Raw genomic sequence first — 15,034 nt, 5'->3', positions numbered from 1 at the left:
TTGTTAGATTTTCCTAGGTGTGAAAAGACTTTCTATGTTGGGTGAGCTCCTTATGGATCACTTATGGGTATACATTGCCAAGAAGATGAGAGGACATAGATAAGCTACATTATTGGAGAGAATACTGACAGCACTGAGATCAAGAAATATCAAAAAAGTTCATAATAATGATTTGTTTATATGATTACACCTTCCATCTACTCAATAGCTTGTAGTATGCATATAATTTATGAATCTCTGCCTTTCTGTCTCTCTCCCTCTCCATCCATCCGTCTATCCACCTACCAATCCTACCAATATAACTAGCTAACCATCTGTCTATCTATCTATCTATCTATCTATCTATCTATCTATCTATCTATCTATCTATCTATCTATCTATCTATCTATCTATCTATCTATCTATCATCTATCTATCTATGTCATCTTTCTTATTAGGATATAAGCTACTCAAATGCAGGGATGCCACAGTTCCTGGCATGTAATAAGCACTTAATATGTACTTGATAATTGAATGAAAATAATTATATGTTCCTTACAGGGTGTTTTCTGCTATGGATTCAATAGAGACAGAATAAACCTAGTCTCCTAAATTGTCCTCACTTCTAGTTATACCATGATAACCATTGTACCTCTACTGTAATGAATGATGTCAAGGCACTACAAAGTCCTAAATCCTCAAAGAAACATTCAGTTACATTCATGTGACTGCACTTACTGAGGCAGCAAAGTAAATAGAGAATTTTAAGGAATATCATCCATAAAATGGTTTGAAAGTGAATAGTCTGCTGTAGTTGCCTCCAAATTAACCTAAACTTCTGTTGAACAGAACAGCCCATTCTCTGATAATTCTGGACCAAGCATTACTTTGCAGAGAGGTAATATGTTGTAGCACTTAATAATAATAAGTTGAGCACTTAACAATATTTTGCTGATTTTCCTTGAGAGCATGCTAGGCTTGGAGTCAGGAGAGGCCTGGAGTCAAATTCTGACTCCTGTGTTTGGTAATTACATGACACTGAGCACTCATAGACCTCACTGAGTATTGGTTTTCAAATAAATAAAGTAAGAATGATAATACATGTAGAATCTGTCTTGTAGGATATTAAAAATGCAGGTAAATTGCCTCTAAATCCTTAAAACAATATACAGCACAGTTTTTATTGTTATTATAACTAGAGAGAATATGTTTGTTACCTTTGATTTCCCCCTCCTTTTATTCTGGGGTTTGGGGATTAATAATTATGTAGACAGCAGCTTATTTAAAAAACCAACAACACTATCTACGTTATGACCTAGAACCCTAGGTAGACATCCAGCTTTCCCTACAGCGTCCATGCTGTGCCAGATGGGAAAATACAAAAGAAGTGCATGAAACAGTTTCAACCAACCCCTGAGGTACTTGGAATTTAATTTTAAATCTGATTTTTAAAAAACTATAATTTAACAAACAGCAAATCAAATGAACATTTATACATATGAAGAACAGAGCAGAAAAGAATTATATATGAAACTGTGAATCTTTATTATGTATTGCTTGTTTTTCTTCTTATATAAATAAATATATAAAAATAAAAATATGTAAATAAATGTAAGTTTCAAATCTGTCCTGCTTATCTGTTTTCTTCTGACCTTCCTTCTGTTCTTCCTGACTGCACATTTTAGAAAAACTGTTTCAATGACCTTTTCTTTCCTTTTTTCCTCCTTCTCATCCTTCTCCTCTTCCTCTTCTGCTTCTTCTTCCTCCTCCTCCCTCTTCTCCCCTCCCTCCTCCTCCTCCTTCTCTTCTTCTTCCTCTTCTTCTTTGTCCTCTTCTTCTTCTTCTTTCCAAACCTATTGCCAACACCCTTCTTCTTTTTAGCTTTCCATTTGTCTTGAAAAAATAATACATATGAGTAGTTGATGCAATGTTGTTTGCCATGTTGACTTTTTGAAAATGCGTGTCTCATTTTGCCCTTTGAGTTGGCCACCTTTTGGTCCAGAAATGGGTAAGATGTTTCATCATTCATCTTCTGGGATCACGGCTGGTCATTTTATTGATCAGAGTTCTTAAGTCTTTCAAAGTTGTTTGTCTTTACAATCTTTTAGTTATTATATAAACTATTTTTCTGGACCTACCCATTTCACTCAGCATTGGTTCATATAAATTTTCCCAGTCTTCTCTGAAACGATCCCCTTCATTATTTCTTATATCACAATAGTATTCTATTGCATTTATACACCATGGTTTTTTTAGCCATTCTCCAACTGATGAACATCCCTTTGCTGTAACAAAAAAGAGATGCTATAAATATTTTTATATGGATGGATCCTTTTTCTTTTTCTTTGATCTTTGAGCATAGGCCTAGCAGTGACATTCTTGAGTCAAAGGGTACATACAGGCTAGTGACTTTTGGGGCATAGTTCCAAATTGATTTCCTTTGGAATGTAGTTAAAGAGGCCTGGGCAATATTAATATAATGGAAGCCATATAGAGTATACATGAGTTAGCATTAAGACGTGTATTATGGATTGTGTGAAATTAGGAAAGGCAGAACAATTTGTGCTAGAGTTACAGGGCAAGGTTTCATGGTGGAGATAAGGCATGAGTTGGACTTTGCAAGATGAGTAGGATTTGGAAACTTGGAAAGAGCAGCAAAAGCTGTAACTAATATTACCTATAATTCGGGAAAAGAAAAACTCAGTTGGACAGTGGTGGTAGAGGAGTGGAGGAAAACTGTTGGGAGATATCTAAGACCTTAACAGTAAGTTAAAGGGGTCCATAGGGAGAGAAATCCTGAGCACCACCTTGTAGCGCAGAGAGGGAGGGAGGGAGGGAGAGAGAGAGAGAGAGAGAGAGAGAGAGAGAGAGAGAGAGAGACAGACAGACAGACACAGACAGAGAGACAGAGAGTGAGACAGAGACAGAGAAACAGACAGAGAGAGAGACACACAGAGAGTGAGACAGAGAGACAGAAAGAGACAGAGAGAGAGACTAAAAGGTGGGAGAGAAGTTGTTTTCAAAAGAGAGAGCAAAGAAGGTGTGGGCCAGAGAAGAGCTTACCTGACATCACTACTAAGTACTGAGCTCAATTGTTTCTACCAGCTGGAGTACTAAATTTCATCCACCATGGACCAGAACTCCAATAACCATGCCCTACTTACCACTCCAAAATAACATGAACGAATAAAAGCAAGACTTAATATGTCTTGAGGTGGGCTGGGGAATTCATTTGTCAGTTAGTAGGCAGGTAAGAGACACTTGTCAAAATTTTATGACCAAAGGGGCTCCTGTGGCCAAGAACTGATACTGGCATGGTCAGTGTTCTAAGATAGACTACTTAGGTCCCTATTATGTTAGTCAATGATTTAATCACAGTATAGCTTAAGAGCAGGCAGAGGTATGTAAAGGTTTCTTGGAGGACTTCCTGAGTCATTGGTCTCATCACATCCTCTACCCACCCTTTGTATATTCATCCATCCTTACGCCAGAGAGCCATTTGTGTGAATCCTTACCGAAAGAGGCCATCTCCAGGTTTTGATTACCTATTGGTCATGGCCCATTCACGTTTCCCACATCCAGAATGATTTGGCAGTTTGAGTGGAATTTCATATAGCTGAAGGCATCCATCATGTAACACTGAAGATACGTGATAATGACAACAAGAAAGTTTCTACACAAATTAAAAACAACACCACCAAACAACAACAAACAGAATGGAGCCCTAAGGACAGAATCATTCCTCCATCAAAAATCACTTTTCCTGAAATATGTAATGATACCTAGATTTGCAAAAATGAAATATGAGGCTGAAAAAGAATTAGAGTCCCTTTCTTATTAATAAATCTTGGCTGGTGTTGCTAACTCTGAGAGTTTTGTTTTCCGAATGAGATTTAAAACTCTATTATGTTAAAAAAAACATACACACACAGAATGACAGATATTTAACCAGCTTACTGTGCCCTCCCCCAACTATGTCCTTTCTATGATACCTGATATATAAAGCCTCTTTTTTTAACTGCTTGCTTGCCATAGTTGGCCCATATTTTGGATCATGTGTCCATGAACAATCCTATTGTAATCATTAGAATGGTACTTAATGACAGAGGCCCCTTGGGTGAAGCTCTCGCTCTCAGAACATTACGTCGATTAAATGGAAAGAAAAAAAATAAAGAATCAGAGAATTTTAGGGTTGGAAGTAGGAAGATATTTAACAATTAACTCTCCTCTTAAAGAATGTATGAACAATCCACATCATTACTATTTTCACAACCACTTTCTTTAGGCTAGAAAGATAATCAACAAATCAATTTCCAGATTTCTGAGCTGTAAATTCTCACACTGAAAATTTAACAATCAGCTCTCCTAAACTGGTCCAAGCTAGCTTGAGCACATCTTGTTGTAACTGACCTCAGACACCATCCATTGCTTGGCATAATCACTGACACATAGATATTTAAAAGCCTATTGATTGATTGATCCATCTAGTCCTGAGGCAGTCCATTCCACTTATAGGCAGTTCTAATTATTAAGGATATTTTCCCTGTTGTAAATCATAACTTTGCCCCTTTAAGTCTTTTTTCCTATTGCTCCTAGTTTTGCCCCCTGGAACCAAACTACAGTGATAAAAACCTAAATGCCTAAAAGGCAATTCATAAGAGGAAATATTGGTCAGTGATGTATTCTTTGTGCAAAACTTTGCAAAGTCCAATTCGACTAAATTCAATTCTATCAATCCGTCGAATGCTTACTGTATAGACAAAACTGTACTAGACACCGGGAATATGTAGGTAAAAATGATATGGTGTTTTCCTGCAGGGATCTTATAGTTTACTGGTGGTGGTGTGGGGGGGGAATGGGAAATGTATATAAATAAGGAAATGCAAAATATATACAAAGTAAATCCAAGAAGAATGGAACACTAGAACTGGGGACTTTAGGAAAAGCCTCATGAAGAAGAGAATGATGGAGCTGGGTTCTGAGGGAAGCTGAGGATAGGGAGGGATGTGTGAGAGTGAGAAAGTACATCTAGGAAGTGGCCCATTTATTATGTTCCCCATGTCTTAACGGTAAAAATGGAACAAGGAGTCGGAAGCCTCTGATTTGTTGGAGGGAGGTGGCAACCACTATCCAAGTTCAGTGCTCAGCCCAGTGTCTGGCGCATTGTTATTATTGTTAAGTCATTTTCAGCAGTATCTTACTCTTTGTGACCCCATTTGGAGTTTTCTTGGCAGAAATACTGGAGTGGTTTGCCATTTCCTTCTCCAGCGAATTTTACAGACAAGGAACTGAAGCAGACAGAGTTAAGCGACTTGCCCAAAGTCACACAGCTAGTGTCTGAGGTCAGATTTGAACTCTGGTCTTCCTGACTCCAAGCCTGGCACTCTATCCACCCTGACACCTAACTGACCCTAGTAGGCACTTAATAAATATTTATTGAATAAATGGATGGATGGTTGGAAGGATCTGGGTGGCACAAACATGGAGTCAGGAAGACCTGAGTTTGAATGCGACCTCAGACACTTACTAAGGCATCCAGCCTTAGTTTCCTCATGTATAAAATGGGGATAATTATAACAGCTCCTACCTCCTAGGATAAAAATGCCAATATTTATAAAGTGCTTTGCAAACCTTAATGTGCTATATAAAGGCTAGCTGTCATTATTAGGATCATTATTATCATGATTTGCCCTATCCTATCCCATCTGAGGTCAAGCCTTTTCCACATAGACTTTGTGCATGCCAGGCAATTACCACAACAAAGTTGTGGTTGGCAGACAGTTGGGTGCATATTGCCTTGGGAGTCCTGATGGTAGAGGCCCAGTTCTGAAGACTGAGAATGAAAACTGACCTTGGGCTGGATAATAGATGGGAGATGGGAAGGGCTGGACCGAACTCCAAGAGATGTCTGGGAGTTTCCTGTTTTCATTCAGATGTGTACAAATTACCTCAAGATGCCCCCTCCCCTTTTTACTCCCGCCTCCCCCCCCCCCAAAAAAAAAAAACCAAACCACTAAGGTCTGAAAGAAACTCTTGTTATATTGTTGCTACTTAGGTTTCACTGAGCCGGCATTATCTACTCACAGCTTTAATGACTTCCTGCTGAGAGAGCCTCGTAGAAGTCTTGGCAGCAGGGCTAAGAATAGCATTAAATGCAAGGTTATCTAGGCATTACACTCACTGTAACATGCAATTAACTCTCCTCTTCCATTTTCATTACACAATTATTCATTAATGTCAATTTAATTTTATGCATTGTTCTACATGACCGAAGGCTGATTACGGGCCTTTTCACTCCAATATCCCAAGTTAACTGGTGCCAGCCTCACTCAGGGCTGCCTAATTGCAATTTAGCCCAGACAATTCCTCCCATTTTTGCCCTCAAGTAATGGAACAACAGATTACGGCCAGGTAAAGATTTTAAGGTGGAAAGAGAGTCCAAGCCGGCAAAACGCTGTGGTTCCTGCAGGGCCCTTTCCTCTCTTTTATCTAATGGAATATAAAGCCAGTGTAAAATGAAATGAGGCAAAAAATAACAATAATTTAAAAAAAGAAAAAGGAATTCTGCCTGAGATGAAATTTAGTGGGGCTATGCAAACTATAGAAGTTGCTATTTCCATTGGCCCATGTGCTCTGCTAGGATTCTGTGAATTATATAACATTCTCCCCACAGGGTCATTCTGTCTTAGCCAGGTTGGAGTATTCTGGAGGACTTGGGTTCAAATCCTTCCTCTGATCACTACATATGCATGTGTACACACATACGCACACACATACATCCATATATACACACGCACATGTATGCCTGGTACATAGGATTTTGTTTTTTAGGTTGTCTCCCTCGATAAAATGTGAGCTCTTGGAAGGAAAGGATTGTGTTTTTGACTTGCTCCACACTTAATAAGCAATTAATAAATGGTTAACCAACTGACCGATGGCTTACAAACCACGTCACCTTAGGTAAGACATTTAACCTCCCTCAGCCTGAATTTTCTCATTTGCAAAATGAGGGCTGTTGGATGAGATGGCCTCTGAACTCCTTCCGATGAACACAATGGGGGTTGGGGGTGGGGGAGTGGGGAAAGGACGTCACAGACCCCTTTCTAAACTTGTCTGATATATCGATGTAAACTTTTTCTAAGGTCAAAAAAGGCAACTTTTTTTTTCTTTCCTCTTTATTTTCCAAGTTCAGAAATGCCATTTTGTATTTCAATATGAATCCTATTCCATTGAAAGGCAGGGAGGATAAGGAGGGGAGGGTTGATAACAACCTGTGTGAGGTCTTGCCTTCGAGGAGGAGGTAAGAAATGGAAAGACTCTGGGTCTCCCTTCAACCTCCCAAGTTTTCCAGTTGCTGCTTCCGATCAATTAGAAAGCCACCTTAAAAAGCCAACGCATATACATGTGAAAAAAGTAATACTGATTCTTACATATCGTCTTGTACAGGTAATTTGCATCATAGTTTAATTTGAACAAACAGCCATCATTAGTTTTTTCCTGTTTTACCAGCAGACAATTGGCTAAAATTAAGATTTAAAGAGCTAATAAAGGAGTTTAAGATTTTTTTTTCTTGCTTGTGTGCTGTTAAATCCAGGAGAGGGTGTGTCTCCCAGATAATGAAATCCTATTAAAAGTCAGGAAATAAGTCTGCACTCTTCCACACTGAGCTCCAGGGTTCATTTCAAAGGAGGGCTCTGTGTTAAGTTCTTTGCAAACACCTGGTAGTAAGAATAACGATGCAGACACATGCTTTTAAGCACTGTCTAATGCCTAAGGCTGGGCAATAAGACTTTTTTTTTTCTGCAAAAAACAAAGCAAACAGGAGAGTAGGACACCTTACAGCGGCTCCTTTCTTACCACCCTCCCAAAAGCTGGGTCAGCATTTCCATTTGAAATCTCACGTTTTCTGGGGAGGTTTCATACTCAGCCATAAAAATCACTTCCAAGTGAGAATTTGGTATGTGATGAGTATAGCCCTAGAGTGAATTTGAAAAAAAAAATCCAAAAAATATCCCTTTGGCTGTTTTACATGTTTCCCCCTCTTCTAACTTAATAAAATAGAAAGCAAAAATGCCACTACTGTGTACTTTTTTTTGGGGGGGGGTGGATTTCATGAAACCATTTAGAAGCTCTAACGAGATATGAGAGATCTTAGACTAGACTAGGCTTTCTAGATACCCAGGCAGGTATTGGTGACTAAAATCATTAGTGCTTGCAAAATGACTTTTTAAAAGAAATCCCTGATATCTTTCTCCCCTGTCGTATTGGTCAAGGTTAGCCTTACACAGACCATGTCAGTCACTCAAATCTGCAGCATACAACAGTGGTAAGAGTGGATGGGGAGGGCAGTAATTCCCATCCTGAAGGAGCTGTCAATACGAATTTAGCCAATAGACCACAGGGGCCTGTGAAGGCATGGCCTGGTATTCCACCGGCCTCAAAGTATGTGGGCAAACAATTGGGCTGGGCTGGCTCCTTTGAAAGTGGTGGGCTAGATTCCCACCTTGTGGAAGTCGGTAACTTTAAATAGCAAAGCTTCAAACTTTATTATCCCAATTAGGGCCAGAGTCGTGTTAGACTGGGGTGGGGGTTGGGGGTGGGGTTGGGGGAGGAGGAAATCAGGAGGGAGAAATGGGAGGATCCTCGTGGGCTCCCAGGACTCCTTGCTTTGTCCAGAATCCTAGATGGGGCCTGAGAGAAACTTCAGCTGCTCTCACAGCTCCACCAGGCTATGGTTGCTCGGTACAAGGTGGTAAGTTCAAAGGATTTTAGATTTAGAACTAGAAGGAAAGCCAGGAGTCAGTTTAGTCAGTCAATAAATATTTATCAAACTACTTCTATGTGCCAGGTGTTGTGCTAAGAAGCACTGAAGAAACAAAGAAATGTAAGACAGTCTGTTCTCGAGAAGCTCACAGTCTGATGGGGGAGAAAACGTGTAAATAACTATATGTAAGCAAGTACTATACAGGATAAAATTGAAATTAACAGAGAAATGACTAGAATTAAGAGGGATTGTGAAAGACTTGCCATAGAAGGTGGGATTTCAGCTACAACTTGAAGGTAATCCAAACCTTTTATTTTACAGAAAAGGAAACAGAGTCCTAGGGAGGCTGACTTTCATAACATCCCACAGCTAGAAAATATCAGAGCCGAGGTTCAAACCCTGTCTCTAAATCCCAGCCCTAAAAGGTGCTGTCTCCTGGCCCAGGACAGGAGAACCAAATTTCTAAAGGAAGCTTAACCTTTCAGCTTACAATAAACAGGCAGATATTTTACAGAATCATGTTTCATGAAGCAATACCTTCACTTTCCAGGGCTTCCCAATTGGTCACAGCCTTTAGGAAAGAAATTTCCTTGGGTTTCATTTTGATTGGCTTCCCTTAGCAAAGTCACCCAATCAGACTAGCCACAGGCACGTTACTCCACCCCTGGATTTTACACTTAATTTATATGTTACTAATAGTTTGCTGCTGTCCAAAACCCTTTTGATTCATGCTCTGTTTGTTTTCCCTCTATGAGGTTTATGGCCAAGGGACCCAATTTGCTGGGTTCATTATATAGTTTAGACAAAAATATGAACAGGGCTGAGTTTGGGCCCCAGAATTTTGCCTCTGAAGTCTGACTAGGACTATAGAACAAAGGGGTACTTAGTGGTATCATTGGAGCATTTAGCTTCCTGAAGTTCACAAGTGATTAGAACCTGAATTTATTTTTAATCCATTTACTGGCCTCATAGCAGCTGCCAAATTGGACCCGTCTGTGGTCCCTGCGGCACAACCTGCTTTCCCCTATTTCAGCTCTTTTGTGCTGACTCTAAGGATACCAGACTTAGTATTGGGAGGATTATAGAACTTAGAGGTCATCTAGTTCAACATCCTCATGTTACAGATGAGGAAACTGAGACCCAGAGAGAAGTGATTTGACTTGTCCAAAGTCACTGAAGTAGTAAGTGGCTGAGGAAGAATTCAAACCCTCTAAATCCAAATCTAATATCTTTTGTAGTGTACCACTCTGCCTTTTTAAGACATTAAAGAACAACAACAAAGTTCCTACCCAAACAACCACCAAGTGAAATCAACAAGTAATAATTCTTTGAAATTCAATTTTATTTTATTTTCAGGTTCCCATTCTGTTCTTCCCATCTTCCCTGTCTCCAACACATAATAATTGAGCATGGTTTTTATATGCCAGGTACCTGCTAGCTGTTATTATCTCCGCAAAGAAATAAAATATACAGCCCCCTGTCTTCTAGGAGATTTCATTCAACTTATAAGTACAATGAGGGCAGCTAGGAGCTCAGCATGAAAGAGTGCAGACTTATTTCCTGACTTTGAATAGGATTTCATTCATGATTCAGGAAGACTTATCTTCCTGAGTTCAAATCTGGCCTCAGACACTTACCAGCTGGGAGACCCTGGGCAAGTCACTTAACCCTGTTTGCTTCAGTTTCTTTGTCTGTAAAATAAGCTGGAGGATGAAATGGCAAACCGCTCTAGTATCTTTGCCAAGAAAACGCCAAATGGGGTCATGAACAGTCAGACGAGACTGAACAACAACAACACGACGTAGGTGAACATACGGAAAAGCTCTCATTTCTTCAACATGGAAACCTGCCTTCTTTCCCTCCCCTCACACCAAGTAGGTTGATAACCGATTGTTAGGAATATAAGCTTTTTGAAAGCAGGCTCTGATTAGTTTTTTTTGTCATTCCATTCCCTAGCATAGTGCCTAGAATGTAATAAGTCCTTAATAATTGAATGGTGATCGATTAATGGTTATAGGGGTTTGCTTGAGGCGCCTAGAAACTAAAGTATTGGCCCAGGGTCACATAGCCAGGAAGTATCAGAGGCTCGATTTAAACATGAGTCTTCCTTACTCCAAGCCCAGCCCTCAATCCTATATGCTATACCTCCTCTATGTAATACCCACCCTTGGAAAAAATTAACTGACTGTACAAGGTGGTTTGTGCCCAGTGCCAGATGAATAATATAGACAATATATATGCTATTGAGAAAGTTCAGAGTTTTTATGGAAGAGTTGGGATTCCAGCTGGCTCTTGAGGTTTTACATGTATGAGACAGAAGCCACATGAGCAAAGACAATGATGAAGGAATAGACCAAAGAATTTCAGGGAACATGGAGTAACTTAGCCTGGTCAGAGCCTAAAATCTGTGTTAGGGAGTTGGGCATTCTAAAATTAGGTTGTGGATTAGACTGGAGGGTTTTGAAAGATAAGTCAAGGTATTTGGCATTTACTCAGAAGAGAAATATACTGGCTCATACACTGATTTGTTAGGCAAATGGTTTAGAAAACTCTCAGATACTTAAATGAAACTGTGATCTCCTCAATGTGACTGTCGCCTCCAGTGATACAGTGAGCATCCCATTCAAGCCTTCTCATCTCATATGACTCTTGATGATGTGTCCTCATAAGTTTGTCAGAGAAGATTCACCCAGCATGGTAGGTGCCGTTCTTATTTTCTCTTGACATTGAGAAGATAACCATGTGGCATAAAAACTGGCCATTGTATACCAGTCCATTATTTTTTCCCCACCACTGGTGACATCTTTGATTTTACTTTTTAGGAAAATTCTCCTGAAAGTTTGTTCAGTCCTCAGGAAGGAAGGTGGTATGTGTCCAGAACGAGGGACTCTCTGTCCTGAACTCTATAGAGCTCCATTCTCATTTATCATTCCAGCCCATGAAATGGTGCTATGCCTACCCCAGAGCTTTTTGGACTGGGGAATCTTTAATCTTAGGTCTCCAGAATTCACAAAATTAAGGAGTAATATACCACCATTTGTATTTGTCAGGGGTCAATAATAATGATGCTAATTAAATACATGTTATGTGCCAAGCGCTGTGATAAATACTTGGAACACAGAGACCAAAATATACAATAAGGCAAAAATAAAGTTTCTGCCCTCGAGGAGCTTACATTCCATTAATCCAGAATTTGAGGAATCATGTTGATTCTCCTATCATGATCTGATTGGTGACAGGTTGTAGAGTAGGTGAACTTTCACTTGATCTTTTCCCAAGCTAGGCCTCTCTCTTTCTCCCCGGCCATTTCCAAGTTGAGCCATTGTAAACCTCGTTTTGTGGTTGTTTAGTCCTTCTGCCTTGTTTGCATGCATTTGTATCCCTAGTGATTGGCACAATGCCTGGCACATGGTATGTGATTAGTGAGTAATTTGCCATTCATTCATTCATTCATTCATTCATCTTCTTGGATCAGGAATTCACTCTCACATTTGACTGTTCAAGGAATCTATCTAATCTGAAAGATACCAACAGAGACACTTGCTTATAGCTCATCTCTTAACACTGATTATAAAATCTAGTACAAAGGTATAGGTAAATCACAAAAATCCACAATTCATGTCCAACTAATAGTGAATTACAGCATCATAAATATTCAGAATCTGTAATAATTACACTCTTGAAAAGATATTTACAGTCTAAATTTGATTCCCAGAAACTTGGATTTGGCTGGGTATGGGATTCTTTCTATTGGGGAAGGGGGAGAAGGTGGGTAAAATGGTGGCCAAATATAGTTTAGATTCCATTCTCCTAACCCTTTTAGAGAATTTGTGCTATAGTTAGTTAAAAGATTACAGGGAAGCCATAGCTAAGGCCTGAATGTGCATTTACTATAAGAGGCCCTTGAGGAAGTCTCTGAAGTATAACTATATTTTAAGTAGAAGGTGCCCTTTCTAGGTCTTATGATTATCAAAGGGAAGTAGATGGGAAAAATGCTAAAGCTGTTGCATCAAAAGTCATAAACGTTAACATTTAGCTTGTGTCTTAGACTCATAGAATGTTAGATATGGAAGTGATGGATGTGACCTTAGCAATCAATTAGTCTAACCACCTTCATTTTACAGATGAAGAAAATGAGGCTGAAAGAAGCTAAGTGACTTGCCCAAGGTCAAGGTCAAGGTCATGGTCATATTGTTAGTTATTAGAAAAAAATTTGGAATAGAATGAAGATTTCTCAATTCTCTATCTCTTGCTCTATTTGCCACACCATTCGGATTCCCTAATATAGCTTTTGGGCTATTCAATTATTATGGATACACATTTTAAAATGCAATGATGTTCATATTCTTAGCTATTCCATATCTCTTTCTATCATCTATTCATCTATCTAAATAGCTATGTATTTATCTATTCATCCATTTAAATATCTCCATCCATCTTAGTATCTATCATCTGCCTATCTACCTATTCATCTATCCAAGTATTCAACTCAGTATTTTCTATTTATCTATCTCTTCATACATCTTAGTATCTGTCTATCTACCTATCTATCCAAGTATCTATCTATCTATCTATCTATCTATCTACCTATCTATCCAAGTATCTATCTATCTATCTATCTATCTATCTATCTATCTATCTATCTATCTACCTACCTATCTATCCAAGTATCTATCTATTGATCTATCTATCCAAGTATCTATCTATCTATCCAAGTATCTATCTATCTATCCAAATATCTATCTCTCTCTCTGTCTGTCTGTCTGTCTGCCTGTGTGTCTATGTGTCTGTGTGTCTATGTGTCTGTCTGTCTTCTATCTTACTTAAAAATCTGTCCACTGAGAACAGCACATGGCACATGGTAGGTGCTTAATAAATGCTCATCCCCTCCTTCCTTCCTCCATTTTGGTGGATACCTGTGCTGACCTCTGCAAGGGTTTGCTAAAGTATCTTATTAGCCAGAAGATTGCCTCCCAGCTTTCTTCCCCATTCCTTCCTCTCTCCCAGTGCAAGGGTTCATAGCATCATAGATTTAGAGCTGGAAGAAATCTTAGAAATCATTAAGCTCTGCTCCTTCATTTTAGAGATGGGAAAAACTGAAGCCCAAAGAAACTGTCAGTTAGTCAATTAGCATTTATTAAGTGCCTACTATGTGCCAGGCACTGGGAAATACAAAGAAAGACAAAAGACAATCCCTGTTCTCAAGGAGCTCACGGTCTAATGGGGAAACTAATATGCAAACAATTATATACAAGCAAGGTATATATTATAGGATAAATTGAGGGTACTGTCTCAGAGAGAAGGCATTAAATTTAAGTTACCTCTCCAGGGTGACAGAGCTAGTCAGTGAGAGTGACAGGATTTGAATTCAGGTCTTCCTGACTCCAACTCCAGCTTTCTATCCTTTCTGCTATCCTGACAGAGGCTGCCCCTTTGTAACAGACCCAGAATTCATGACTATCCTACTCCAGCCTGGACAATTAGATCAAACTTTTTGTGTGTGTGTGTGAGATTAGATTTGACCACATGAATGAGAAGGAAAGGAAGCCACCAGTAGCTTATTCTTGCTAACAAATGAAAATGTCTTCCTCCTTCACCATCCCCCACATATGTTCCTAGTGGTAGCTTACATGTGAAATTTTCCATAAGGGCGAGGGCAGTTCTACCTGACAGCTTCTGAGGACACTGTTTGTTTCCAGCCCAGTTGGCCATTTTTATTAAGATCAGTTTCAGAAAGATCGTGTTTACATTGGTGCAGGGCATAAATAAATGGCAGTTCTTTATCCATTCTGAAATGTTAAAATGGCTCACTGAGGCATCACTGCAGCTGTTGCAAAACTTGTAATGGCATCGGGCGCTGAGTCAGAGAGGAATCTGGTGCCAGAGATTTCTGGCAGAGGCTGCTGTTCTAGCAATACTCCCAGTGAGGAAACACTCATTAGTGACGGTGCTAGGAGAAACTAACCTAGGTAGGTACCCCCCAAATTGTGTGCTAGAATAGAATCCTGGATTCCAGGACATTGAAGGAATGGAGCCCTCTCGGGTTGTGTTGTTCTCAGTAATATTCAAACACACATAAAATCTCACATTTCTGGGAATAAAGAATTCATATCCTATTACATGCCAACAAAGATAATAATTCTTATGTCCATAACACTTTTTGTTTGTTGTTTCAGGCATAATTTTTATTACTGTGAGGACATCTTGGAGGGTATGATGAACAGATAATAGAATTAGAACTGGAAAGCAACTTAGAAGCCATCTGATTCATCACTCATTTGACAGGGCAG

This window comes from Trichosurus vulpecula, chromosome 4 (assembly GCF_011100635.1).
Source record: "Trichosurus vulpecula isolate mTriVul1 chromosome 4, mTriVul1.pri, whole genome shotgun sequence".
NCBI classification, from domain to species: Eukaryota; Metazoa; Chordata; class Mammalia; order Diprotodontia; family Phalangeridae; genus Trichosurus; species Trichosurus vulpecula.
This window is presented reverse-complemented; position numbering follows the sequence as displayed.